The 27,694-nt window shown below is 36.6% G+C and overlaps 1 protein-coding gene across 13 annotated transcripts in view; it reads left to right on the top strand.

The window, feature by feature from the left end:
- Nucleotides 1-27,694, top strand: part of ADAM22 (ADAM metallopeptidase domain 22) — a 295,282-nt gene that overhangs the window by 1,710 nt on the left and 265,878 nt on the right. The window lies entirely within an intron of this gene.

The raw sequence follows: 27,694 nt of genomic DNA, 5'->3' as shown, positions 1-27,694 counted from the left end.
TTCTATGCATCAACCTGGCAGCTGATACACATACTTACATACATATTAAATAGGACTCATTCATGTAGTTGAACATTTTTTTAGACTTCAGTGGATCAAAGTCAGGGCTGTAGGTTTTCACATGTGTGAATATATTCATTAATACTTTAGGATGTATCTCGATGATGTAGTTATACTAACTAATCTGTGTGTGTAAAATATGTAAAAGTAGAAAAATATTATTTAAAATCTGTATTTATAGCCAAATACTTTGTACTGTTAAAGTTAAAGGACTACAGTAATATCCTTAAAAGTTAGATTATTATTGTAGACAATCTAATATATATCAAGCATTTAATGAAGGGTCCTATAACTTGAATTAATGTTTGGTAAGTAACTTATTTTTTTTCCTATTTTGACCTGTTTCCATGGTAAAACAGAAGAGGTAGGGACACAGTTTCTCTGTCTCCTTTTCAGTAAATTACGGTTATTTCTGTAGAGGTATATTTTCATATTCACTTACAAATTTTGTATTTTAAAAAGTTTCAAACATACACGAAAGTAGACAGAATAAGTACACCAATCCCCCTGCCTCAACAATTAATAACTCATGGCTAATCTTGCTTTGTCTATTCCCTGTTTTCTTCCCCTTCCTGTATTATTTTGAAGCAAATCCTAGATATCATTTCATTTTTAAAGATTTTTCCATATACACCTCTAAAAGGTAAGGATTCTTTAAAAAATGTAAGCATATTATCATATCTAAAGCAAATTTAAGAATAATTCCTTAATACTGTAACAAAATATCCAGTCTTTTCAAATTTCCAGTTATCTCATAAATATTATATATATGTATATGTGTGTTCATGTACACATGTATGTAATAAGTACATGTATTTTATGTATATGTAGTAAGTATGTATATGTTTATTACAATGTGTGTGTATATATATGTGTGTATATACATATATATATATTTGCTTGAACCAGAATCCAAATAATGTCTACAGACTGCAATTAGTTGATTATTTAAAATTTTTAAGTCTTTGAGCTTATAGTTTTCTTCATCAATTCTTTGTGTTTCTTTGCAAATTGCTGGTCAAATACATGGAGTCTCTCTTCCTGTTGAGTTTTCTACAGTCTGGATTTTGATGTTATAGTCAGTACTTTAAAAAAATCACAAGATTTCCTGGAAAAGAAAGGGAGATGGAAGGAAGTAGAGATGCAGATAAAGAAAACCATTGGATTGAATATTGAAATCCTGGAGTGTCTGCCTCATGCTGGTAATGTTGTTTTCAGGTACCCTCTTCCCTTCTCTGTGTTGGTGAAAGATGCCACTTTTGGAAAACAGGTCGAGGCTTATCTTTTCCCCATTTAAGGGGCACCACTTCTCTAACGTTTTGGTTTGAGGCCTCTCCACACAGGATAGAAGATACTTTGGCCCTTGTCACTTCTACTTCCTACAGCAGTAAACTTCACAATAGGGAAGAATGACTGGTGTTTGGCGAAATACGAATGAATTGGTACAGTTTAGGTTAAAATGCATGAATAGTTTAATTCAAATCAGAAATGAAAGTAAAGATACTGTCTTGCTGTTGGTGTAATTCTTAGAAGAAATTATCTCAATCCCCGGCACTTGGGGAAGCACTCACAGTACATATCAGTTAGGTGTCTGGATCACCTGAGTTCTGCAGTTTACCATATTCCTTAGTTGACAACTGGAAATCATTGACAATTAGGACTAAATCTGAAAGAGTTGGAAAGACCTAAATGCCACAGGCCAACTTTTCCTACAATTAGGAAACTAAGGAGTTTTTCTGCAATTTGGCATTTCTAGTTTCCTTGACTGCTGTTACTGCTACTCAGTCATGTAAGTTGATTTTATATGACCTTTGTTATTTCTTTGGGCATAATCTTTTAGTAGTATCTTTCCTTGGTAATTAAACAGATTTGATTTATGGCATCTTAGGCACCCATAGATATTTTTAGCACTTTCTTCTCTGCTTCAGAAATAAAATCAGAATTATTTTCTGTGAGCTCATGAGGTCATGTATTCATTTGGTGATTTGTTTACTTGAGCTCTTATTCTGTATCAATTTGTGTGCAAGACTCTGGGAATTTAGAGAGTAAAGATTCAGTTTAGGCTCTTAACTAATTCACAGACAAGTGGGGAGATGAATGAATGAATAAGCAATTATACTGCCCTTCTGTATGCTTTGCTGGAAGTGATCACCGAATTGTAGGAGCAGAGAAGACCTGTACTTAATCTTGGGGATCAGGTGGGACTCTCAGGGGGAAGTGATGTCTGAGCTGTGTTTTGAGGGTGAGGTCGAGTGGGACAGGTTAAAGAGGGAGGAGGGCAAATTAAACATAATGGCAGCGAGTGCATAGGGATGTGAAGTTCTGCTAGCTGCAAATTAGGGACAGAAGAGACAAAACAGGAAAGCATAGGGCAAATGCTGGAGCACCGTCATGAATTCCTGAGGAATTTGGAATTTGTCCTTAAGGCAGTGGGAACCCATTGATGGATTTCAGGAAGGAGAGTAAGATGACCAGATTCATGTTAATGTGAGAAAAATCCTAACGTTTGAAATGAATAATTTTAATTTCATAATGGAAGTCAATGTGGTCATTCACTTTAATTCATTAGTAAATGTCAATTAACCTAATCATTTAGCTTCGTAAGAACTTAGTTACTAAGTATGCTGAAAATACTTTATAAATGAGTTAACATTTACAAAGCACTTTAAACAGTGTTGGGCATATAGTAAGCACCATGTGAGCCTTTGTTAAATAACATTAACTCCCTCAGGCTGCTTGAGTGCTATTTAGAAATTTTATAACATCATGTCAGTACAAAATGGTGCCCCAATTACCTGAGTTTAATATGTTGCTGGAAGTAAGTTACATACTACTCAAATTTACATGATTAAGTGGAATCACATAATTCTAGAGATGGAACAAACCTTAGAAATCATCTAACTTAATTCAGGTATTACTCTCACTGTTAAGATCATGTCCGTTGAGTGTAAGGAAATCAGCAGTAAGCTAACAAGAACCTATCATAGTATAAAATACCTTAATTTCACTCTTACTGTTTCCTTGTTTTAGTTTTCATCCCTAAATGGAAATGGAATACCTATATTTTTTTATTAAGTTTTCATTTTTACTTTGGAAATACTGGCAATTTTGGTGTGAAATCAGCCATTCTGTTCATATGAGTCCACATTGTAAAATATTTCTTCACTGCAAAGTGAAATATTTGAATGCGTACTTTAATTTTGTCTGCCCATACTGAAAGTTTATTATGCTATACAGTCTTAGCAATCACAGGCAAATAAATCATAGTTAATCGTGGGAAACTTTGCTATCCTCAAAGTTGTCTTCCTAATGTGAAATAATTTCAGTCCTGTACTGTAAAATAGTACTCAGAATCAGAATACTCAAAAATATTTAGTCTTTTTACTAGTTTAAAATTGTCTGTGCTGAAAGAATTACATGTTCTTTTGAGTTTTAGAAGGTTAAAACATATTTTACCTGGATACCCCATATGGGCAAGATATCATCTAATGAGTGTTTTGATGATTTAGTATTGATAATCATGTTAGTGTTTTTTTTTATTTAAAAGAATAATCATCTTAATAATTACCCCTTTTTGGCTAGCTAAGCATCACATATCTACGGTAGCATCAAAGATAGATTGTTTGGTGGCTCATTTTGTTGAAATTAAATTATGCATTATTGTTGTGTGCTCAGTCCATAAATTTTCAGTAATTTGGTTTTACCCAGTGATTATGTTTCCATACAAATAGCAGAACTTCTTTTTGTCAGAAGTCTTTATTGTCAGTGAAGAGATTGTCTATTTAAGTTTTCATGTTTCTTTCTGTGGAAAGTGTTAGCTTTTTGAGGAGTCAGTCAGGTGCCAAGACATAGATCTACAATTTTTATTAGTTTTCATAATCAGGAATGACTGGGAAAACTCAAGATGGCAGCAAGATGGCAGGCAGGAGGTGAGGTTCATTTTTATGAATAAATGTATACATATACCTAAGCATGGATGAGCAGTGTTAAGACTGTGCTGTTTCACTTTGGAACATTGAGTCAGCTTGACAGTAAATTGCCTGGAGTATTACTTCCCTGGTGGGAAAGGGCCCCTAGAAATTATGGCTTTGGAAATATTTTGCATGGGTAGCACAAACGTCTTTTTTTAAATATGCATTTGTTAAACCTCAGTATCTTGATATTGATAAAGTCTTGCTATTGATCAAATTTTGTTCTACTGCTATAAATAGGAAGGAGCCATTTCCAGTGAGATTTTCTTTTCCTACTAGCCTTCTTCTGTTACATTTGAATAGCTAAAAATAAGTGAAATTTAGAGTTGTAAGAGTTTCTCTTAAGTCTTGTTTTTACTCTTTAAGTGCCCAATTTGTGTAAAATTCTTTAGACATATTTGAAATTTTGGCTAATGAATACCGTGCACAAGAAGAATCAGTCTTGCATCACTATTTTCCATTTTATACCTGGAAAGCTACAAATGACTCTAAGAGGTTATGGGTTCATAAGAATTGTTTATAGTTTTATTTGCTTTCTCATATTGAGAAGAATGCCAGATGTTCTGCTATTATTTCAGTTATCGTGGTAACATATATACAACATAACATTTCCCATTTTAACCCTCTTCAAACACTTCAATTTAGTGGCATTAATTATTCTATCACCACCATCCATTACCAAAATGTTACTATCGCCACTATCATTACTAAACATTACCATAATGTTTCCATCATGCCAAATAGAAACTCTGCACTCATTAAGCATTGATTCCCCATTCCCCCTCCCCACTACAGAATCTACTTTCCTTCTCTACTACTTGACTTAATTTAGTTATTTCATATAAGTGAAATCATACAATATCCATCTTGTTGTGTTTGGCCTATTTCACTGAACATGATGCCTTCAGGGTTCATATTGTAGTATATATCAGAACTTCATTCCTTTTAATGACTGAATAACATCCCACTGTGTGCATATACCACATTTTGATCATCCATCCATCTACTAATGGACACTTGAATTGCTTACACCTTTTGGCTGTTGTGAATTATGCTGCTTTGAACATGGCTGTACTAATTAATATTTGTTTGATTGCCTGCTTTCAAATCTTTTGAGTATGTACCTAAAAGTGAGATTGCTAGGTGTCTTAGTTTCCCAGGATGTTATGACAAATACCACATTATTGGTTGACTGAAACAATAGGAAGTTGTTGGCTCATGGTTTCAGAGGTTAGAGGTTCAAATAAAGTCATCGTCAAGATCAGGCTTTCTCCTTGAAGACTAGCATCTTGGCAAGGCTTGCTTCCTTCCCAAAGACTGTGGCATTCTGGTGCTGGCTTACTTGCATCCTTGAGGCTCCTTGACTTTCCCATCACATGGCAATGTCCTTTACTTTCTCTTCAGGGTCCCCCTGACTTCCAGCTCTTCCCTAAGACTTTTTCTTTATAAACCTACAGTTATAAGGCAATTGTGCCTCAGTTGGCCACTTCTTAGCTGAAAATAAAATCTTCAGAAGGTCCTATTTACAATGGATTTATATGCACAGGAATGTGATGACGATTGAGAATGTTTTTTTCTGGGGTACTGAACTCCATCTACCATACCAGGTTATATGGTAATTCTGAGTTTAACTTTTTGAGGCATGCCAAACTGTGTTCCACAGTGGCTGCACCATTTTAATTTCTACCAAAAATGTCTCAGGGTTCCAGTTTCTCCACATCCATGTCAGTACTTGTTCTTTTAAATTTTCTTAATATTAGCCATTCTAATGGGTATGAATTGGTTATTTGTGGTTTTAATTTGAATTTCCTTAATGGCTATTGATGTTGAACATCTTTTAAATGTGTTTTTGGCCATTTGTATATCTTCTTTGTAGAAATGTCTATTTAAGTCCTTTGCCCATTTTCGAATTGGGTTGTTTGTCTTTATGCTGTTTAGTTATGAGAGTCCTCTGTATATTCTGGATAATAGGGCTTTATCAGATATATGGTTTTCAAATATTTTTTTCCATTCTATAGATTGTCTTTTTACTTTCTTGATAATATCATTTGGTGTACAAAAGTTTTAAATTTTGTTGTAGTCCAGTGTATCTGATTTCTCTCTTGTTGCTCATGATTTTGTTGTTAAGTCTGAGATTCCATTGCCTAATACAAGGTCCTGAAGATATTTATTTAAATTTTTTCTAAGAATTTTATAGTTTTAGCGCTTATATTTAGGTCGTTGATTATTTTTAATTCATTTTCGTATATGGTATGAGGTAGGGGTCCACTTTCATTCTTTTGCATGTAGATACCCAGTTTTCCCAGCATCATCTGTTGAAGAGACTATTCTCTCCCCATTGGCTGGAGTTGGCCTTCTTGTAAAATTTGAATTGGCTCTACATGTGTGGGTTATTTCTGAACTCTTAATTCTATTCCAGTGATCTGTATGTCTGTCCTTGTGCCAGTACTGTAGAGTTTTGATTACTGTAGCTTTGTAATAAGCTTTAAAATTGGGAAGTATGAGTCTTCCAACTCGATTCTTCATTTTCAAGATGGTTTTGGGTGTTTGGGGCCTCTTATCCTCCCATGTGAATTTGATGATTGGCTTTTCCATTTCTGCAAAAAAAAGGGCTGTTGGAATTTTGATTGGGATTGTGTTGAGTAAGCAAATCACTTGATATTTTAGTGATATCAGGTCTTCCGATCCCTGAATTTGCTATGTTTTGCCACTTATTTAAGTCTTTAATTTTCAGTAATCATTTATAGTTTTCTGTGTACAAGTCCTAAATATTTTATTATTTTAGTTGTTAATATAAATGGAATTGTTTTCTTGATTTCCTTTAGGATTGTTCATTGTTGGTGTATAGAAACACCACTGTTTTTTAGTGTGTCGACCTTGTATCCTGCAAGGTTACAGAGCTAGCAGATAGCTGAGAGGGAACTTGAATTCAGGCACTTTAGATCTATTACCTGTGTACTTAATCACTGTGCTAAACTGGCTTTTGATATGGTACTGCCAATATTTCTTTAAATGTCATTCAAGGGCACTGGGTCAAAGATTTCTTACAACTATCCCATGGAATTTTATATATCTTGCAACTCTTGAAACTCTTTTAAAAGTTATTTAATAATGAAAAAACTTGCAAAACAGAACAGGGATGCTTCATTTATTCTATCTCGAGAATGAGATTAGAATTTTTAAAGATATTTGACATTTAACACATGAAAAATACCTCCAGAAGCACATGGGATATATTTGTCCTGGAACCGGATGAGTATACTGATTGTTATAATATTTTTCTTTGAAAACCCAAGACTTTAGTATTAGATAGTCAACACCAAAATTATATATCCTCTGTTGTGGTCAGAGGCTGTCATTGTATGCTAAACAGGGATTCATATACATACATTCTTTTCTAAAAGAAAACGGACAAAGTATCTTTTGTATCCTCATAGCACAAGTAGCTCCACAACTCCATGTCAGGTTATTCAGATAAAAGTGATATGTAAGTCGGTAATAACCAGAAATGATCACTTTAATAAACATCTAGTTGGATGTATGTACTGTGGTAATAAAAGTACTGGAAAGCAAATATTGAGGGAAAGAGTTAAAAAAATAATAGTGTTTATTGTGTGCCGGACACTGTCCTGAATGATTTACAAGCATTTTCTTTAATTATGAGTTATATATTATTATCAGAACCATTTATAGATGAGGGAACTAAGGCATAAACAACTTAACTTGCCCGAGGACATACACCTAATAAGTGGTAGAGTTGGGAAAATAATTCTCAAAATGAATGTTGGAAATCCACAAAAAGCAATCCTTTTGTAGTCTTTGCTGCTTATTTAACATACAGTTGCCCATTCGTCTCTGTCTTGGAACCTACCTAAAATTGTTTTTTAAGAAACTCTTGACCCTGCGTAGGATTCCACTGTGGGTTAACTTTTTTCAGGGGTAAATGAATGTCTTATTATCACTTATTATAGTCTTCATTTTTAGAAATGGGTATAATTTTTACCTACCTTGGATGTTCTTTTAGCCGTATGGCAGAATCTGGGCTACATCTAAATGGCAACAGCAAGCATCTGCCCTCTGGATTCATGTTGGAGTTTAATATGCCAGAAATTCCCTTAAAAAAAACCTTATGATAGTTATCATGCATTCCTCCATATGTGCTCCAGGCATACCCCAGAGAATCTGGGTGGGTGTATTTTTAAAAATCTCCCCAGTATATTCAAATTTGTACCTAAGGTCCAGGATCGTTGCTCTGCACATCCTTAGGGGTCACTGTTTGGAGTAAGTCAGTCACCAGAGTTTGCTATCAGTTTTCTCAGTCTCTTCCCAGCTCCCTTCAATTACCTGCCAAGTTTTTTCTAAAGGATACTTTGAAGGGTACTGTAAGAAAACTTCCTAAAAAAACTATTGCATTAGCAACTGAAGTCTTGGAAGACATTATTATGCAGTCTCTCACCAGGACCAAAGGGAAAGATTTATCATGTGATTGACTGTGTTTCCTTCCTTGAGCTGGATGCCAAAAATTTAGAGGCAGGTTATGCCCTCCTCTGGTGTGAAGGTCACAGCGTGGATTTTCACAGAAGCTTCATTCCTTCAGACAGGTTTCCACTGCCAACTTGAAAGTAATCCTGCTCTGTCCCCCATCATTCCTTATCCTTACCACATTACTCTAGTTTATTGTCTGCCTAGCACTTCTTATCATTGGACACTCTTCTTCTTTAATGCTTGACTTGTTTATTATCTTTCTTCCAGTGTGTCACCACTAGGATATAAACTGTATGGTATAGTGATCTTGTCTGTTTGTTTACCACACGTCCTCATTGCCCAGAATTAGGTGCTTAATAAATATTTATTGAAGGATTGAATTTTTCTTTTCCCAGAATTTTCTCACCTACGTAGAAATTGTATTTTATCTTGTATGTATCCATGTATACTACCTGAAATCCTTTTGGAACAAGATGGGGTATAAATGTGGGGATGAATGAATGTGGGAATGTTAACTTTTAAATATTGAATTTATGCCCCCTTTGATTGTTGTCATTATTTTATACATAATTAAAATAAGTTTGGCATGATTTTTTTTTACAAAATATAAATGCTGAAAGAAATTTATTTTAGACTTCCAGTCATCCTTTTCTTCTGATTTCATCACTTGAGTTCTTTTTAACATAGAAACCAATTGTTTTCCTCATGACAGGCTATTATATGTAACTCAATTTTGAAAATAAAATTTAAAATGCTGTACCATGATGCAGAAATATAAGCAGTTCTCACTGGAAAGAGAAGGAATAAAGAACTTAATCCTTTTTGTCCCTCAATCCTTTGTGGTTGAAGAGATTCTTGTTTGTTTTTTTTTTTTTTTTAGAATCGTATGTATCAGCAAGGGTGCATCAACATTTAAAAAAAAATTATGATTTTGTCCCAGAGGATTTTAAAACTTAGCAGTAGTTGTCCTTTCATTGCATATATATATTTTTGTCTCAAGTAAAGAACATTAGATGACTTTTTGAAGATGGGAAATCCATGATGCTTTCTTGATATTAGGCCTTAAGACCTTATATTTTGCATTTGGTTTGAAAATTTTCTTCCCAAAGCAGTAGAACTCCTAGTTGACAGATTTCTTTGGCTAGTTACTCTCCTTGGCACTGCCTCACGCCTCTAGCCTTTACTTCTGATTAGTCAATTTCTATTCTTACTTTTGTTTCAGTTTCCCCTTCAAATTAGACTTGTTTGGGAGCCTAATTAGGGTTGCTTTTATTTCCTCTGCCAGTGAGGGTAGGATATTGGGATCAGGCTGGTGCAGACAATTTGCTACTCCTGTTTGTAGCTCCAGTATTTCTCTAAGTGGTTTCTCTCTCTTTGGAATAGACATCAAGATGCTGTAGAAGGAGCTGCCCCTTCACAGAACTGGGCTTTGCAGATTTCCTTGGATTCCCTAGTGGATTTTTAATGCCTTTTGAACATCCTGTCAGGGGTTCAGATAGAAAGCCAGTATTGTTCCTGAGAAGTCAAGGTAATACATAGCCCAATGATATTAATCTAGACTAGGCGAGAGAATAAAAATAGATGGTGTACTGAAGAGCGATCCAGGATTTTCAGAGTATGGGCGGGAGCAGGCTGTGGTAAAGGGTTGGTGGGAGGTGAGGTTCAGAAGTCAGAGATGTATTCAAGAGCAAGGAACTAGGTCTTCTCTGCCAGGTCAATCCAATATCCTGCTGGTTCATCTTAAGAGGGCTCCTTGAAGGAGTCTGAGGGACTTTCTGAGCTTTTAATCCCTTTCAGGTTTTAGTGGTTAGCTCTACTCTTGATCTGGCTCTTGGGTTTGTGACTCCTGCTCTGATGACCCCTGGGATTGTTTTCATCCCCCCATGAGCTTTAATTATTTAGCTTAGAGGAAAGAACCATTTTTTTCTTCTAAGGATTGATCTTTTCTAAATGTCTGCAGGCTAGTGGGAATGGGCTTTAAGGGTCCATTGTTCTTCTAATGTATAGTTCAGCCTCTTAGAGACCATACATCTCCTGGACTAGGAGATGAGGCTGAACATTGGGTTTCTAACTCTTGCAGGTGTTGGTGTTCTGAAAAGCCTCACTTTGTACAGAATGAGCTATATACTCTTTTTGAATGTCATGTGGTATGTGTTAAATACATGTATGCTGAAGGAATAAAGAGTCCATGTGAACTGGAGTTTGGAAAATTTGTTCTTGTTGAGGTGGATCATTTTGGTGTCAGGCTCTGTTTGCTGTATGTAGATAGTGGGTTATTTTGAGGTGAGTTTGCTATTACCTGTAGCTTAGCAATAGTTAGGAGAACTTCCCCAAAATCTTTAGGTAAGTACTTAATAAGAAGGAGGAGAAAAAACATTTTTTAATAGATGCAGTTTACAAATTTACCATTATACTGAATAATTTGGTCATCATTTCTTGTGAAGAGTTTTATTGACTTTGAGAGAAACTTTAACAGCATTGAAGATGAAATTTTTGATTCAGGACTGCAAAATTGTTCTCACATTTTATGATCCTCTATAGCTGGGTAAACTGTAAATAGTGCATTGCTTTTTTCAAACTTACTTTCTCATGTAAGTGTCTTCAAACTTGGGCAGGTGTTAATTGATATGAAGCTGGGGAAAATTTAGGAGTGTTTAATGCTCTCGTCAAATGTGAACCAATTTCTGTCTGGATAAATTACTAAAGGTAAAGCTATTTCAGAACCATAGTTTATAGCAATTTTGTTTTGGTTCCCAGGTTAAAAAAGAGGAAAAGATATTGGTGCTGAAGTAGTGAGAATTCTCTTAATTTCTTAGATAAGTTTAGTATGGTGTTCTTATAGTTCCTAATCTTGCATTGAAAATGTTCTTATAGTTAATGAAGGGAAATGAAGGGAAAGTACTATTAAATCATGATGTCAACCAATTTAATGTAAAATCTACTTGAAGTAACTGATTGATGACTTATTTAGGATATTTCCTAAATATGCTGATTATGAAATCATGAAGTTTGTGCTATCTTAAGGGGTTGGGGTGAAATATTTTAATTTAATTTAATTACATAGAAAAAAGGGAGTGAAGGGATGGATTCTCATCTTCATCCTTGCTTCTCTCATCTTTGAGCAAAGGGCCTTGTCCAAAACAAGTGCTCCACAAGCGAATGTTAAAGTGGATAAAATCAGTGATACCATGGCTTACGGAGAACTCTATTCCATTCTTATGTCCCTTAACCTATGTAGTTTTATTGGTTTTTACTGATCGATTTTTTTTTTCTTTTCTCTTCTTCCCTTTCTTTCCTCAGATCTCCCTGCAGGCTTTGCCACTCTCTACTTGTTATTTTCCTGTGAACATAGGCTTGCTCTGTTCTTTTCTTCCATGACCCTTGGTTTATTTTGTGTTTTTCCCCCCACTCTATTTCTGTCAAGTGTCTCTTCTCTTAGCAACTAAAGTAAAAACAAGTCTCTAAAAGGTTATTTACATTCAGTGTTGGGACCCATCCCTGTTGTGCCTTGCTGGACTTATTTTGGGATTTAAAAATGTGTTATATTTCACAAGCATTCCATTTTGTGTGGTTTTTCTTTTTTATTCTAGTTCTTTTGCTCCCCTAAAATTGCTCATTCGTTCTCTTGTTTGACTGTGGATTGAAGTGTCCCTTTTGTTCTTTACTGCTAGAATAAACTCCTTCCTAAGGGCGTTCTCCTGGTTCTCATTGCGCCCCTGGATTTAAGCACCGAGTTATGTGTTCAGTCCACCCTACAAATTCGATGAGCGTTTCGCTCCTTAAGGACTTTGGAAATGATTCACTACCTACAGGATAGAGTTTATGCTTAGTAGGAAGGTATGATGAGGCACTTTAGCCAGTCTACTAAAATTAAAATGTGCATAATTTTGCATGCCTGTGTGTGGGTTGGGGGGTGGTTGGGTGAGGTACTGGTAACTTGGGTGTGTTAGTAAACCATCCCACGGGGTAGACTGTAATCTCGGGTGTGAACTTTGTCATTCGTATTCAACATTGTTTGTCTGGTGAGTGCTTAGCATGTGCCTGACCCATAGTTGGTGCTCAACTAGGTATTTATAGTTTGTCTTTATTTTCATTTTCTGTCTAGAAATTGTAGACAAAAAGTTCTGAGACACAATTTATGTTACTTATTTTTGTAATATTGACATATTCCCAACAATTTCAGTATTTCTTTCCTGTGGTTTATTCAAATCTTTTGTTGGGGTGGGTGGAGAGGATCATGGACCTGGCTATACCTCTTTCCACACTGATACCCTCTCCTTGGCCCTCTCTCCACCCCCACACCCCCAAACACATATTCTTTCTGGCCCAACACCCTGTATACATTATGCACAGGTTCTCTGAGGATGTGCTGCATCTGAACTGAACAAACTCCCTCTTGCTTCACATCTGAGGCAGGGTTTATTAGGAAAGGCAGGGCCATGATGATAAGGAGAGAGAACCTCGGAGAAAGTGGCAGGAACTCGAACAGTAGTTGCTATACTGACATTCTGCCACATAAAGCTAGCTCTGGCCCCTTTAATCTCTGTGACAAAATCGTTCATGTCAGTTTATAGCCCTGACTCTCCCTACAGAAATAAATCCAAGCTGTTTAACCTTTGTGTGTGACTTTATTCACCAAAGTTTGTCATTTGCTGCCTGGAGCTGCATTTCCTTTAAGGCAATGATAAATGTCTACTGGGAGAGTGACATACAGTATTTCAATCGGATCTGAATTCGTATGTCATATTTAGCTAAGGATTTTCCTTGATTTTTGTTTTTGTAGTTTTGATCTAAGGACATTTTATCCCCCCCTATGGCTAAGTCCCAGAAGCTTTCTTGTCTGATATTTTGTTTTATTTTAGTTTTTTTTTCCTAATTTTTCTTTGTCTTTTGCAGACGGACAAGTTAATATTAAATTATTACTTTCTAATTTCTTAGGAGGTGGCTGTTACACATGTGGAACTAATACTCCATGAAATCTCCAAGTCTAAAAAATCTGTACATGCTGATTTAGATCAGAAAAAACACTATTAGTGCATTGTCACTTCAGTATATGTAGAGACACTGAGGAGAGTGTGAAAGAGTGGCATTTTGAGCTGCTGTCAGGCATTTTTACCTTAGTGCGAGTGAAGGATTTCAAAGTAGGTTTAAGGTCAGAAGAGAAAGAGAAAGTAAGAGCTTATGGTGAAGAGGAGGCCCCAGATCAAAAGAAAAGGCCCCAGAGAAAGGAGCTTTTCACAGTTTTTATGACTTCAGCTGACCTAGTCTAATTTCAGGAACAAAATCATTCATATTTGACATAAAAGATTTTTTTGGAGTTTTATCAGGGTTACATATATTTAATATAAAATTTTCCATTTTAACCATTTTTAAGTGTACAATTCAATGGAATTAATTACATTTACAATGTTGTACTACCATTACCACTGTCCGTTACCAAAACATTTTCATAACCAAAAACAGAAACTCTGTATCTATTAAACATTAATTCTCTATTCCCTACCCCAATTCCATCCCCTGGTAACTGTATTCTAGTTTCTGACTATGAATTTGCTTGTTGTAATTATTTCATATCAGTGAGCTCATACAGTATTTGTAATTTTTTTGTCTGGCTTATTTCCCTCAACATGATGTCTTCAGGGTTCATCCATGTTGCCACATGTATCAGAACCTCATTCCTTTTTATGGCTGAATAATATTCCATTGTGTGGATATAATGCTGTTTGTTTATCTAGTCATCTGTCAGTGGACACTTGGGTTGCTTCCATCTTTTGGCTAATGTGAATAATGTTGCTCTCCCTGGCATACAAATATCTGTTTGGGTCCCTACTTTCAATCCTTTTTAAATGTTTTTTATAACAGCTTTATTGAGATATAATTCTCATACACTTCAAAGGTTTTTAGTATATTTACAGCATTGAACAAGCAATTGTGCACCTATGACTGTCCACAGCCAATTTTAGTACATTTTACCACCCCATAAAGAAACTCCATACTTATTTCTCTGCAACCCCGCTTCCCCCCATGAGTCCCTGGCAACCATTAATTTATTTTTTCTCACTCTGTATTTGATGGACATTTAGATTGTTTCTACCTTTTGGATATTACACATAATGCTGTTGTGAATATTCTTGTACAAGTTTTTGTGTGGACATATGCTTTCATTTTTCTTGGGTCCATAACTAGGAGTGGAATTGCTAACACATGGCAATTCCTGTCAGTAACATATGAGAGTTCTAATTTCTCCACATCCTCCCAAGGCTTATTATTATCTGTCTTTTTGATTATTGGGATCCTAATGGAAGTGAAGTGGTACCTAATTTTGTTTTTGATTTGCATTTCCATTATGACTAATGATATTGAACCTCTTTCCATATGATTATTGATCATTTGTGTATCTCCTTTGGAGAAATGTCCATTCAGATCCTTTGAGCATTTTTAACTGGGTTGTCCTGTTGCTGTTGAGTTATAAGAGTTCTTTATATGTTCTAGATATAAGTTCCTTATCTGATATATAACTTGCAGATATTATGTCCAATTCTGTGTGAGTGAATTGACTTTTTACTTTTCTTCATGGTGTGGATTTGAGGCATAAAACTTAATTTAAATCTGAGAGATAAAAGGAACTTAAAATTGTCCAAAATGATGCTTGGCGTATAGTAGGTACTCTAGTATTTGCTTAACTTAAATATGATCTTCTGACTAAAGAAAAGGAAGTTCTTACATATCAATTACTTTCAAACTTTTTGACTGCAACCACATTAAGCAACAACAACAAAACAAGTTGTTATATCATGGTGATGACAACAGATTGAAGATCAAAACAAGTGTATCATGAAACAATACTTAAACTTACTAATCTAGTAATATGCTTTTTATTCTACTCTGTTCTATTTGATTTTCTAGAAAATATTGGCTGTTGTGCACTAAATGATTTTCCAGTCCTTAATGGGTCATAACCTGACCTACAGTTTTTAAAATTACCCTACAGGGTTCCTGATAAGTAAGCTCAAAACTTATTTGACAGCGCTGGTTAAAAAGATTTTAGAAAGTTGAATCAAAATGTACTTCCTTGGCCCCAGACCTGAGGTGGAAGAAAGACATTACTGATGGAAGGCTGGTTCCTGGCTCAGCCCTTAGGAGTGAGGCTGGACCTGGGCCAGACTGGGCATGGCTGGAGGTTTTGCAGGGCTGCCTACCCACCCCTGTGCAGGCCCAGCAGCCCCTCTATCCTGTAGGACCCACCCTGTGGTGCTGCCCAGATGAGGGGCTGCTACCTGCCCGTACTCCCAGGGAGCTCCAGCCCACGAGATGCCTCAGCTCCTTTGTCTGGCCAAGCGGTGCCGGCTGTCTGTCGGCTGGTGCAGGCACTGCAACCTGTGGCACCCAACTCTCTTGTCCCACCCAGCCAGCCTCAGGCCATGGCCTTGGTGGCTCCCACCCCCATCTCTACCCTCTGACTGAACTTTGCATGTTCCACTAACCCAGGCAGGCAGCAGGCAGCAGTGGAAGGCCAGGCTGCCTGGTGCGTAGGTGAGGGCAGAACACTGACCTGACTGTGGGCAGCAGGGTCGGGGGTGGTGGTGGTCCCTGGGGTTCCCATCCCTCAGTAAAGCAGTTCCAACTTTAAAAAAAAATGTGCCTCTTTGTAGCTTCCAGCCATTAGTTGTTTTTTCTTTTTTTCCTTATAGTTTGCCTGGCAACAGTATTAGAGGCATGTCTACGGTTGTGTTACTCCTCCCTTTGTTGTTTTTAGGTATCAATGAAATGGACCTTGGCAGGGGCTTGTAAAAAATTTTTTAGGACAATTTCTGCTATTTTTAAAATTTAAAATGGTGTTAAGTTTTGAAATAGTCCAGTGATACAAAAGAGGATGTAGAATAATGTGGCAAACATCCTTGTTTCCATCACCCTTAATTAACAAAACGTAGTCATTTTTAGATTTAAAGAAGTAAACATTATGGATTCAGTTGATGCCCACTTGTTCTTCCATTTTTCCTCCCTTCCAAGAAGTAATCGTCAGTGTACAGTTGGTGTGCCTCCTTCCTGGCTTTGTTTTCAGACTTTTACTATATGAATATTTATTTGAAAACAATATATAGTACTGTTTTGTGTGTTTTTGACTGTATATTTTTGGTATCATATTTATCCTCTTGCCACTCCTCAGAATTACTTTCTGATCTCTTATGTTGATGTGGGTGGAGGAGAAAATCAAATCCATTCTTTTTTACCACTATCGGGGTTTTCATTTTATAAACCTACCATTCATTTATTTATCCATTTCCCCATTAATGGGATTTATAGGTTGTTTCCAGATTTTTTTCTCTTATAAGCATTGTTTGCCAGTGACATACACGTACCCAACATTCTGTGGGACATGTACTTAGAAGTAAAATTGTTGACTGCTGGGATATGTACGTTCTCAACTTTTCTATATTTTGCTGAACTCACCATTGCAATGTACCACTTTATACTCTACCAACAGTTCCTGATAATTTTTCTATAACTACATCTTCATCATCATTTGGAATCATAAGACTTATACATTTCTACCAAAACTATGGGTATGAAATGGTATCTCATTATTTTACTTTCCATTTTCCTGATGAAGAATGAGGCAAGCTACTTTTGGTGATCTTTATTTCCTCCTCTGAATGGCCTCTTTATATATTTTCCATATTTTTCTATTAAGGTATTTTTATTTTTCTTACTGGTTTTTAGACATTTAAAATATATTTTAAATTGTTTTCTATTATTGGTTATCTGTGTTGCAAATACTGTTTTTTTTGCTTTTGTGTTATCTTTTCATTCTTATGATGTCTTTTGTTGTAACATAGTTTTAAAACTTTTGATGTTATTCATAGCAATCCTTTTCTTCATGATTCTTTGTGTGTGTATTTTCTAATTAGACAAGTCCCTGATATAGTTTTCTTTTAAAGGCATTATAAGTCAGTTAGTTATAAAATCTTTTAAAAGCATTGTAGGTTAGTTAGTTAAGAGTTATGGGCCCAACATTAAACTATGTGGATTCAAAATCCACTTCTGCCACTAGTTAACTGTGTGAATTAGGCAAGGACTTAACTTCTCTAATGCTTAGTTTTCACATCAGAAAAAATGGAAGTGAAAATAGTATCCATCTTGTGTTGTGAGGATTGAAGGGGTTAATACTCGTAAGGTTTGTAGTTGGGCTTTTGGCATATATAGTAGCTTGATAAGTGTTAGCGCTTTCCTTACTCCTGCCATTAGCATTTTTTGTTATAAAACTGGTGCCCAGTTCTTTATGTATTCAAATCACTGAATTCCTCTCATTGTTTTCACAAGGGCTGTGATATTAATCATATGTTCCAGGAGGGTAGAACAATTTAGATTCTGGCATTTACACTTGGTTCCAACTTTGGTCTTAGTGCCATTCTTTCCAGGAATTTAACAAACTAAGTTAGTCTTCTTTCTTATTTTCCATATAATATTAATTCAAACATAAGGTAGGACCTGTTTTCTTAATCTTGAATGAATAATAATAATGCAGCTCTGTTCCTTTGGGATGGGAAACCTCTCTGCATTAGCTCGGACCTCAGCAGTCTGTATCCTGTACAGGGCTGCTCCCAGCTGGGATGTGAAAGGAAAGGGGAGCAGGCAGCTACGAGGTTAAGAGGCAGTGAGGTAAAAGGTTGGACTTACAGTTCTCAAACCAGACTGAGCTTCGTAATCTGTATTTTTAACAAATTTACCAGATGTTTTGAAAAACATAACCAAAGAATAAGATACTCTATTTTAATAGCTTGTTTCATCTTTCTTTATTAAAATATGTTTTATCTGAGGAAGAGTACCAACTACAAAATGTAAAAATGTTAAGAAACAGTTGAGGGAGAAAGGCTCCCCAAATTTTATAGAAGGCAACAATTCCTATAGCCCAGTTCATGTTCATCTTCTGTGAAAACTAAGATTGCCTTGTATTTGAAATATATTTATGCCAAGGAGAATTATTTTAATATAGTTTTAACAACAGCTTTATTGAGATATAATTTGCATGCCATAAAATTCACCCTTTTTTAAAGTGTACAATTCATTGATTCTTAATATAGCTTTTTTTTATTAATTAAAAAAAGAATTAACAAAACAATTAGAAATCATTCTATTCTACATGTACAATCACTAATTCTTAATAACATCACATAGTTGCATATTCATCATTTCTTAGTACATTTGCATCGATTTAGAAAAAGAAATAAAAAGACAACAGAATAAGAATTAAAACATTAATAGAAAGAAAAAAAAAAACCTATACCTCACATGCAGCTTCATTCAGTGTTTTAACATAATTGCATTACAATTGGGTAGTATTGTGCTGTCCATTTCTGAGTTTTTTATCCAGTCCCGTTGTACAGTCTGTATCCCCTCAGGTCCAATTACCCCTTCTCTTTTTTTTTTTTTTTTAATTAACGGAAAAAAAAAATTAACCCAACATTTAGAAATCATACCATTCTACATATGCAATCAGTAATTCTTAACATCATCACATAGATGCATGATCATCATTTCTTAGTACATTTGCATCGGTTTAGAAAAACTAGCAACATATCCGAAAAAGATATAGAATGTTAATATAGAGACAAAAATAAAAGTAATAATAGTAAAGTCAAAACAAAACAAAACAAAACAAAACAAAAACCTATAGCTCAGATGCAGCTTCATTCAGTGTTTTAACAAGATTACTTTACAATTAGGTATTATTGTGTTGTCCATTTTTGAGTTTTTGTATCTAGTCCTGTTGCACAGTCTGTATCCCTTCAACTCCAATTGCCCATTATCTTACCCTGTTTCTACCTCCTGCTGGACTCTGTTACCAATGACATATTCCAAATTTATTCTCGAATGTCTGTTCACATCAGTGGGACCATACAGTATTTGTCCTTTAGTTTTTGGCTAGACTCACTCAGCATAATGTTCTCTAGGTCCATCCATGTTATTACATGCTTCATAAGTTTATCCTGTCTTAAAGCTGTATTCCATCATATGTATATACCACAGTTTGTTTAGCCACTCTTCTGTTGATGGAGATTTCGGCTGTTTCCATCTCTTTGCAATTGTAAATAACGCTCTATAAACATTGGTGTGCAAATGTCCGTTTGTGTCTTTGCCCTTAAGTCCTTTGAGTATATTCCCAGCAATGGTATTGCTGGGTCGTATGGCAATTCTATATTCAGCTTTTTGAGGAACCACCAAACTGCCTTCCTCAGTGGTTGCACCATTTGACATTCCCACCAACAGTGGATAAGTGTGCCTCTTTCTCCGCATCCTCTCCAGCACTTGTCATTTTCTGTTTTGTTGATAATGGCCATTCTGGTGGGTGTGAGATGATATCTCATTGTGGTTTTGATTTGCATTTTTCTAATGGCCAGGGACATTGAGCATCTCTTCATGTGCCTTTTGGCCATTTGTATTTCCTCTTCTGAGAGGTGTCTGTTCAAGTCTTTTTCCCATTTTGTAATTGGGTTGGCTGTCTTTTTGTTGTTGAGATGAACAGTCTCTTTATAAATTCTGGATACTAGACCTTTATCTGATATATCATTTCCAAATATTGTCTCCCATTGTGTAGGCTGTCTTTCTGCTTTCTTGATGAAGTTCTTTGATGCACAAAAGTGTTTAATTTTGAGAAGCTCCCATTTATTTATTTCCTTCTTCAGTGTTCATGCTTTAGGTTTAAGGTCCATAAAACCGCCTCCAGTTGTAAGATCCATAAAATATCTCCCAACATTTTCCTCTAACTGTTTTATGGTCTTAGACCTAATGTTTAGATCTTTGATCCATTTTGAGTTAACTTTTGTATAGGGTGTGAGAGATGGGTCTTCTTTCCTTCTTTTACATATGGATATCCAGTTCTCTAGGCACCATTTATTGAAGAGACTGTTCTGTCCCAGGTGAGTTGGCTTGACTGCCTTATCAAAGATCAAATGTCCATAGATGAGAGGATCTATATCTGAGCACTCTATTTGATTCCATTGGTCGATATATCTATCTTTATGCCAATACCATGCTGTTTTGACCACTGTGGCTTCAGAATATGCCTTAAAGTCCGGCATCGCTAGACCTCCAGCTTCGTTTTTTTCCCTCAAGATGTTTTTAGCAATTCGGGGCACTCTACCCTTCCAGATAAATTTGCTTATTGGTTTTTCTATTTCTGAAAAATAAGTTGTTGGGATTTTGATTGGTATTGCATTGAATCTGTAAATCAATTTAGGTAGGATTGACATCTTAACTATATTTAGTCTTCCAATCCATGAACACGGTATGCCTTTCCATCTATTTAGGTCTTCTGTGATTTCTTTTAACAGTTTTTTGTAGTTTTCTTTATATAGGTTTTTTGTCTCTTTAGTTAAATGTATTCCTAGGTATTTTATTCTTTTAGTTGCGATTGTAAATGGGATTCGTTTCTTGATTTCCCCCTCAGCTTGTTCATTACTAGTGTATAGAAATGCTACAGATTTTTGAATGTTGATCTTGTAACCTGCTACTTTGCTGTACTCATTTATTAGCTGTAGTAGTTTTGTTGTGGATTTTTCCGGGTTTTCGACGTATAGTATCATATCGTCTGCAAACAGTGATAGTTTTACTTCTTCCTTTCCAATTTTGATGCCTTGTATTTCTTTTTCTTGTCTAATTGCTCTGGCTAGAACCTCCAACACAATGTTGAATAATAGTGGTGATAGTGGACATCCTTGTCTTGTTCCTGATCTTAGGGGGAAAGTTTTCAATTTTTCCCCATCGAGGATGATATCAGCTGTGGGTTTTTCATATAGTCCCTCTATCATTTTAAGGAAGTTCCCTTGTATTCCTATCTTTTGAAGTGTTTTCAACAGGAAAGGATGTTGAGTCTTGTCAAATGCCTTCTCTGCATCAATTGAGATGATCATGTGATTTTTCTGCTTTGATTTGTTGATATGGTGTATTACATTAATTGATTTTCTTATGTTGAACCATCCTTGCATACCTGGGATAAATCCTACTTGGTCATGATGTATAATTCTTTTAATGTGTTGTTGGATACGATTTGCTAGAATTTTATTGAGGATTTTTGCATCTATATTCATTAGAGAGATTGATCTGTAGTTTTCTTTTTTTGTAATATCTTTGCCTGGTTTTGGTATGAGGGTGATGTTGGCTTCATAGAATGAATTAGGTAGTTTTCCCTCCACTTCGATTTTTTTGAAGAGTTTGAGGAGAATTGGTACTAATTCTTTCTGTAACGTTTGGTAGAATTCACATGTGAAGCCATCTGGTCCTGGACTTTTCTTTTTAGGAAGCTTTTGAATGACTAATTCAGTTTCTTTACTTGTGATTGGTTTGTTGAGGTCATCTATGTCTTCTTGAGTCAAAGTTGGTTGTTCATGTCTTTCCAGGAACCTGTCCATTTCATCTAAATTGTTGTATTTATTAGCGTAAAGTTGTTCATAGTATCCTGTTATTACCTCCTGTATTTCTGTGAGGTCAGTAGTTATGTCTCCTCTTCCATTTCTGATCTTATTTATTTGCATCCTCTCTCTTCTTCTTTTTGTCAATCTTGATAAGGGCCCATCAATCTTATTGATTTTCTCATAGAACCAACTTCTGGTCTTATTGATTTTCTCTATTGTTTTCATGTTTTCAATTTCATTTATTTCTGCTCTGATCTTTGTTATTTCTTTCCTTTTGCTTGCTTTGGGATTAGTTTGCTGTTCTTTCTCCAGTTCTTCCAAGTGAACAGTTAATTCCTGCATTTTTGCCTTTTCTTCTTTTCTGATATAGGCATTTAGGACAATAAATTTCCCTCTTAGCACTGCCTTTGCTGCATCCCATAAGGTTTGATATGTTGTGTTTTCATTTTCATTCGCCTCGAGGTATTTACTAATTTCTCTTGCAATTTCTTCTTTGACCCACTCGTTGTTTAAGAGTGTGTTGTTGAGCCTCCACGTATTTGTGAATTTTCTGGCATTCCGCCTATTATTGATTTCCAACTTCATTCCTTTATGATCCGAGAAAGTGTTGTGTATGATTTCAATCTTTTTAAATTTGTTAAGACTTGCTTTGTAACCCAGCATATGGTCTATCTTTGAGAATGATCCATGAGCACTTGAGAAAAAGGTGTATCCTGCTGTTGTGGGATGTAATGTCCTATAAATGTCTGTTAAGTCTAGCTCCTTTATACTAATATTCAGATTCTCTATTTCTTTATTGATCCTCTGTCTAGATGTTCTGTCCATTGATGAGAGTGGTGAATTGAAGTCTCCAACTATTATGGTATTTGTGTCTATTTCCTTTTTCAGTGTTTGCAGTGTATTCCTCACGTATTTTGGGGCATTCTGGTTCGGTGCATAAATAGCTATGATTGTTATGTCTTCTTGTTTAATTGTTCCTTTTATTAGTATATAGTGTCCTTTTTTGTCTCTTTTAACTGTTTTACATTTGAAGTCTAACTTGTTGGATATTAGTATAGCCACTCCTGCTCTTTTCTGGTTGTTATTTGCATGAAATATCTTTTCCCAACCTTTCACTTTCAACCTATGTTTATCTTTGGGTCTAAGATGTGTTTCCTGTAGACAGCATATAGAAGGATCCTGTTTTTTAATCCATTCTGCCAGTCTATGTCTTTTGATTGGGGAATTCAGTCCATTAACATTTAGTGTTATTATTGTTTGGATAATATTTTCCTCTACCATTTTGCCTTTTGTATTATATATATCATATCTGACTTTCCTTCTTTCTACACTCTTCTCCATACCTCTCTCTTCTGTCTTTTCGGTTCTGACTCTAGTGCTCCCTTTAGTATTTCTTGCAGAGCTGGTCTCTTGGTCACAAATTCTCTCAGTGACTTTTTGTCTGAGAATGTTTTAATTTCTCCCTCATTTTTGAAGGACAATTTTGCTGGATATAGGAGTCTTGGTTGGCAGTTTTTCTCTTTTAGTAATTTAAATATATCATCCCACTGTCTTCTAGCCTCCATGGTTTCTGCTGAGAAATCTACACATAGTCTTATTGGGTTTCCCTTGTATGTGATGGATTGTTTTTCTCTTGCTGCTTTCAAGATCCTCTCTTTCTCTTTGACCTCTGACATTCTAACTAGTAAGTGTCTTGGAGAACGCCTATTTGGGTCTAATCTCTTTGGGGTGCGCTGCACTTCTTGGATCTGTAATTTTAGGTCTTTCATAAGAGTTGGGAAATTTTCAGTGAAAATTTCTTCCATTAGTTTTTCTCCTCCTTTTCCCTTCTCTTCTCCTTCTGGGACACCCACAACACGTATATTTGTGCGGTTCCTATTGTCCTTGAGTTCCCTGATACCCTGTTCAAATTTTTCCATTCTTTTCCCGATAGTTTCTCTTTGTTTTTGGAATTCAGATGTTTCATCCTCCAAATCACTAATTCTATCTTCTGTCTCTTTGAATCTATCATTGTAGGTATCCATTGTTTTTTCTATCTTTTCTACTTTGTCCTTCACTTCCATAAGTTCTGTGATTTGTTTTTTCAGTTTTTCTGTTTCTTCTTTATGTTCAGCCCATGTCTTCTTCATGTCCTCCCTCAATTTATCGATTTCGTTTTTGAAGAGTTTTTCCATTTCTGTTCGTATATTCAGCATTAGTTGCCTCAGCTCCTGTATCTCATTTGAACTATTGGTTTGTTCCTTTGACTGGGCCATATTTTCAATTATTTGAGCGTGATCCGTTATCTTCTGTTGGCGTCTGCGCATTTAGACAGATTTCCCTGGGTATTGGATCCAAAAGTTTGGAAGATTTTTCTTTGAAATCTCTGGGTTCTGTTTTTCTTATCCTGCCCAGTAGGTGGTGCTCGTGGCACATGTTTGTCTGCGGGTCCCACCAGTAAAAGGTGCTGTGGGACCTTTAACTTTGGAAAACTCTCGCCGTCCGGGAGGTTCGCTAGCCGAAGCGGCTTGGAAGGGTTCGAGCCAGCCCGGGGTCCGAATGCAGGGAGGGTTGCTGGCCGCTGCAGCCCGGGAAAGCGCCCGTCCGAATTTCCTAGTCGCCCGGGCGACAAGCGTGGCGGAAGGGCACCAGCGGCAGCGGCCCGCCCGGGAGCGTGCACGTTCCCGGGGAGTCACGGGTTTGGAAGGGGCCTCCCCCACCCGTCACCGTTCTCCGCGGCCTGGGGATTTCCGATCCAATTCTCTCAATTGGTCTGGGGGGCCCCGTGTGGTGTGGGCGCCAGCCGCCGCGGTTTCAGGGGACCGCCTGTCCAATTCTCCCAGCCGGCCCGGGAAGGGGGAAGGGAGTGACTCCGGCCGCTTGCCGCCCCACCCGGTGAATCCTGCGCGCCTCGGTGATCTCACCCGAGTGGCTTCTCTCAGCCAGCCAGCCGTTCCAGGATGGCGTACGCTGTCTTTTTTATCTCTGTTGTGACTTTGGGCGCTGTTCTGTATCGTTTCTACTCCCCTAGTAGCTGTCCTGGAGAAGAAACTAAGATCCGCGCGTCTTACTAAGCCGCCATCTTCTCCCTATAGCTTTTAATAAAACTTTTTAGTCATTCTCAGTTCTCTGTTTTCCCCTTTCTGTTCTGGTCTCCCTACCCCCCTTTTTTTTAAACCATTCTGTTGTTTTTGGTACCATTGTAAATTAGTCTTGATCATAAGTTGCTTTCCTCAGCTTCTTATTGAGGTGACTCTGGGTCCAGTATTGAATGTAGCTTCAACTCAGAGAAAGAACTTGCATTTTTTTGCAGTGGATTCCCATATTTAACAAATATTTTAACACTTAATCAATCAACCATATGTTCCTGAATTTCCAACAGTTTTCAACAAATAAGCTTTCCAAAATCTGTTATTTCAAAGTCAATTATTTGTGTTATTTCTCTTTCTCGAGAAATAATGAAGTTAGAATAAATCCCGTATGCTTTTATTTTAGCATCATATGTTCACTGCAGAAAATGTGCAGGAAGAGAAGAGTTCCAAGTGCAGATTTGTTGTTGTTGTTAGTAGTGGTGTATGTTTGTGTATTGGCATGTATGTGTGTTGAGAACGTCATGGAACATCCCAGCTGCACAGGTCTATTAAGTCAGTTTTAAGTGCTCACATTTTCACTTGAAAGAAACAACACACTTGTCTGTGTACCTTCTGGCCCTTGTACAGTTGGGTATTTTAGTTATGTTTGAGCCATTAAACATGTCTTTTTATAGCTCCTATTCTCTGCAGCATCTTTCCACTAGAACTGGAGTTCTTGATTTCTCTTTTTGTCATCCCATCTTTGAAAAATGAGGGAACTGAGAGAATTGGAAAATATTTATTAGACTTTGATTCTTGTTCCCTGTCTTAGGAAGTTTAAATTTGCAAGCTTTACAATTGAAAATTTTCCATTGGTTCTTTTATATTTCAGATTAAGACTCAATAAACTGTTTTGGGTGACACTAATGCAGTGTATGTGATCTGATTTGTGAACTGACATCCTTTTAATCACTCTTCAGTCCACAAATACTTATTGAAGGTCTTCTATGTGCCAGGCATTGTTCTGGGCCCTTGAGATACATTGATGACTTTAAAAAAAGAAAAGAAAACAAAAGTTTCTTTCTTCATTGGGCTTATATTTTAGCAGATAGTCAGAAACAATAAATGATAAATTATGTAGTATGTTAGAAGGTGCTAAGTACTATGGAAGAGAAAAGAAAAAAATATGGTAAGAGGGATTGGAAGTTTAGGGGAATAGGGGTAATAGGTTGTAATTTTCTAATAGGGTTGTTCATATGACCTCAATGAGAAGGTGACATTGGGAAAAGACTTGAAGGAGGGACGAGTAAGCCCTGCAAGTATTGAAGGTAGAATTTTCCAGGAAGGGAGGACAGCCAATACAATGACTCTAAGGAAAGACTGTGTCTGTTAAGTATGAGTTTTAAAACCACTCCTCCAAAGATGGGTCATGGAAGGTCTTCCTGAAAACTACCGTTATTTGGAGGTGAGAGAATATTGGAATCATTCATCTCTCTGGCAATATTTTTGGTTTATCCTGTGGTCTTAAAGGGTTGGATTATCACACCAAAATAGACCATGCAAATTTTCACTCTGGTAGCTGAATATAGTCTTCCCCCTTCCTCCCCTCCACAATATAATGCTACTACTTCCATGCTTTAAATGTACTTCTGTTTTATGTTTAGTACATACAAACATACATGGTATATAAATATTAAAAACTTTTATAGCTTCTGACACAAATATGTAGGCACAAAAGTTCAGTCAGCAACTGCAAAGACTACAGTAACTCAAGAAATTAAATTCTGACTCTATTTGGAATTAGGCCCGACTCCACAGGTTAGGAGCAACCCTCTACAAATTGCCCTTTAGGCACCACTTGCAAGTTTGGGGGCCCAGGCCACATACACTTCTGACCAACTGGCTAGAAATTTGAAAGGTTCCCACCACGTGCCTGGGTTCTATAATTCCCTAGAATGACTCAGAATTCACTGAAAGTACTAAACTTATGTTTATAGTTTTGTTAAATAAAAGGCTACAAATAAGCCAAAAGAAGAAATGAATAGCGTGAGGTCTAGCGCGTCCAAATGCAAGCTTCCATGTCTTCTCCATGTGAAGTTGTAATATATCACACTCCAGGCACAGACATGTATCTTTCCCATCATGGAAGCTCACTAGAGCTTCAAGTGCCCCAAGTTTATATGGGGTTTTGTAACCTAGGCATGACTGATGGACTCAGTGTCCACCTGGTTGAACTCAGTCTGAAGCCCCCTCCCCTCCCAGAGGTTGGGGAAATGGGACTGACATGAAGTGGCTCAAAGCACCAACCCCATAATCACATGTTGTGGTTTCTGTGTGGCCAGCCCCCTCTATAAGACTATGGTTGTATCTGGCCCAACCCGGTCATCTTGTTAGAATGTGGGCTCTGGAGTGCAGTCCTGGGCCCACTGTGAATAACAAATGATTTTCCTATCAAGGAAAATTATAAAGATGTAAGGGTTCCCTCACCAAGATCTGGAGACAAAGACCAGCCAAATTTCATTACACTACACATGGTTAAATATTTTTTTTGTAGCTGTTTTATCCAGTGTGACTGGTAGATATTTGTAGTGCTAACATGCCATAGAGCTTACAAGGTAACAGATATTTTCAACTTTGCCTCAGAAATGAGAGGCATACTTCCAAGACATATTTTTTTCACAAATGTAGGAAATAGTCCTGAACTACATCAAAACAT

This window comes from Tamandua tetradactyla, chromosome 1, assembly GCF_023851605.1.
Source record: "Tamandua tetradactyla isolate mTamTet1 chromosome 1, mTamTet1.pri, whole genome shotgun sequence".
NCBI classification, from domain to species: domain Eukaryota; kingdom Metazoa; phylum Chordata; class Mammalia; order Pilosa; family Myrmecophagidae; genus Tamandua; species Tamandua tetradactyla.
This window is presented reverse-complemented; position numbering and strand designations above follow the sequence as displayed.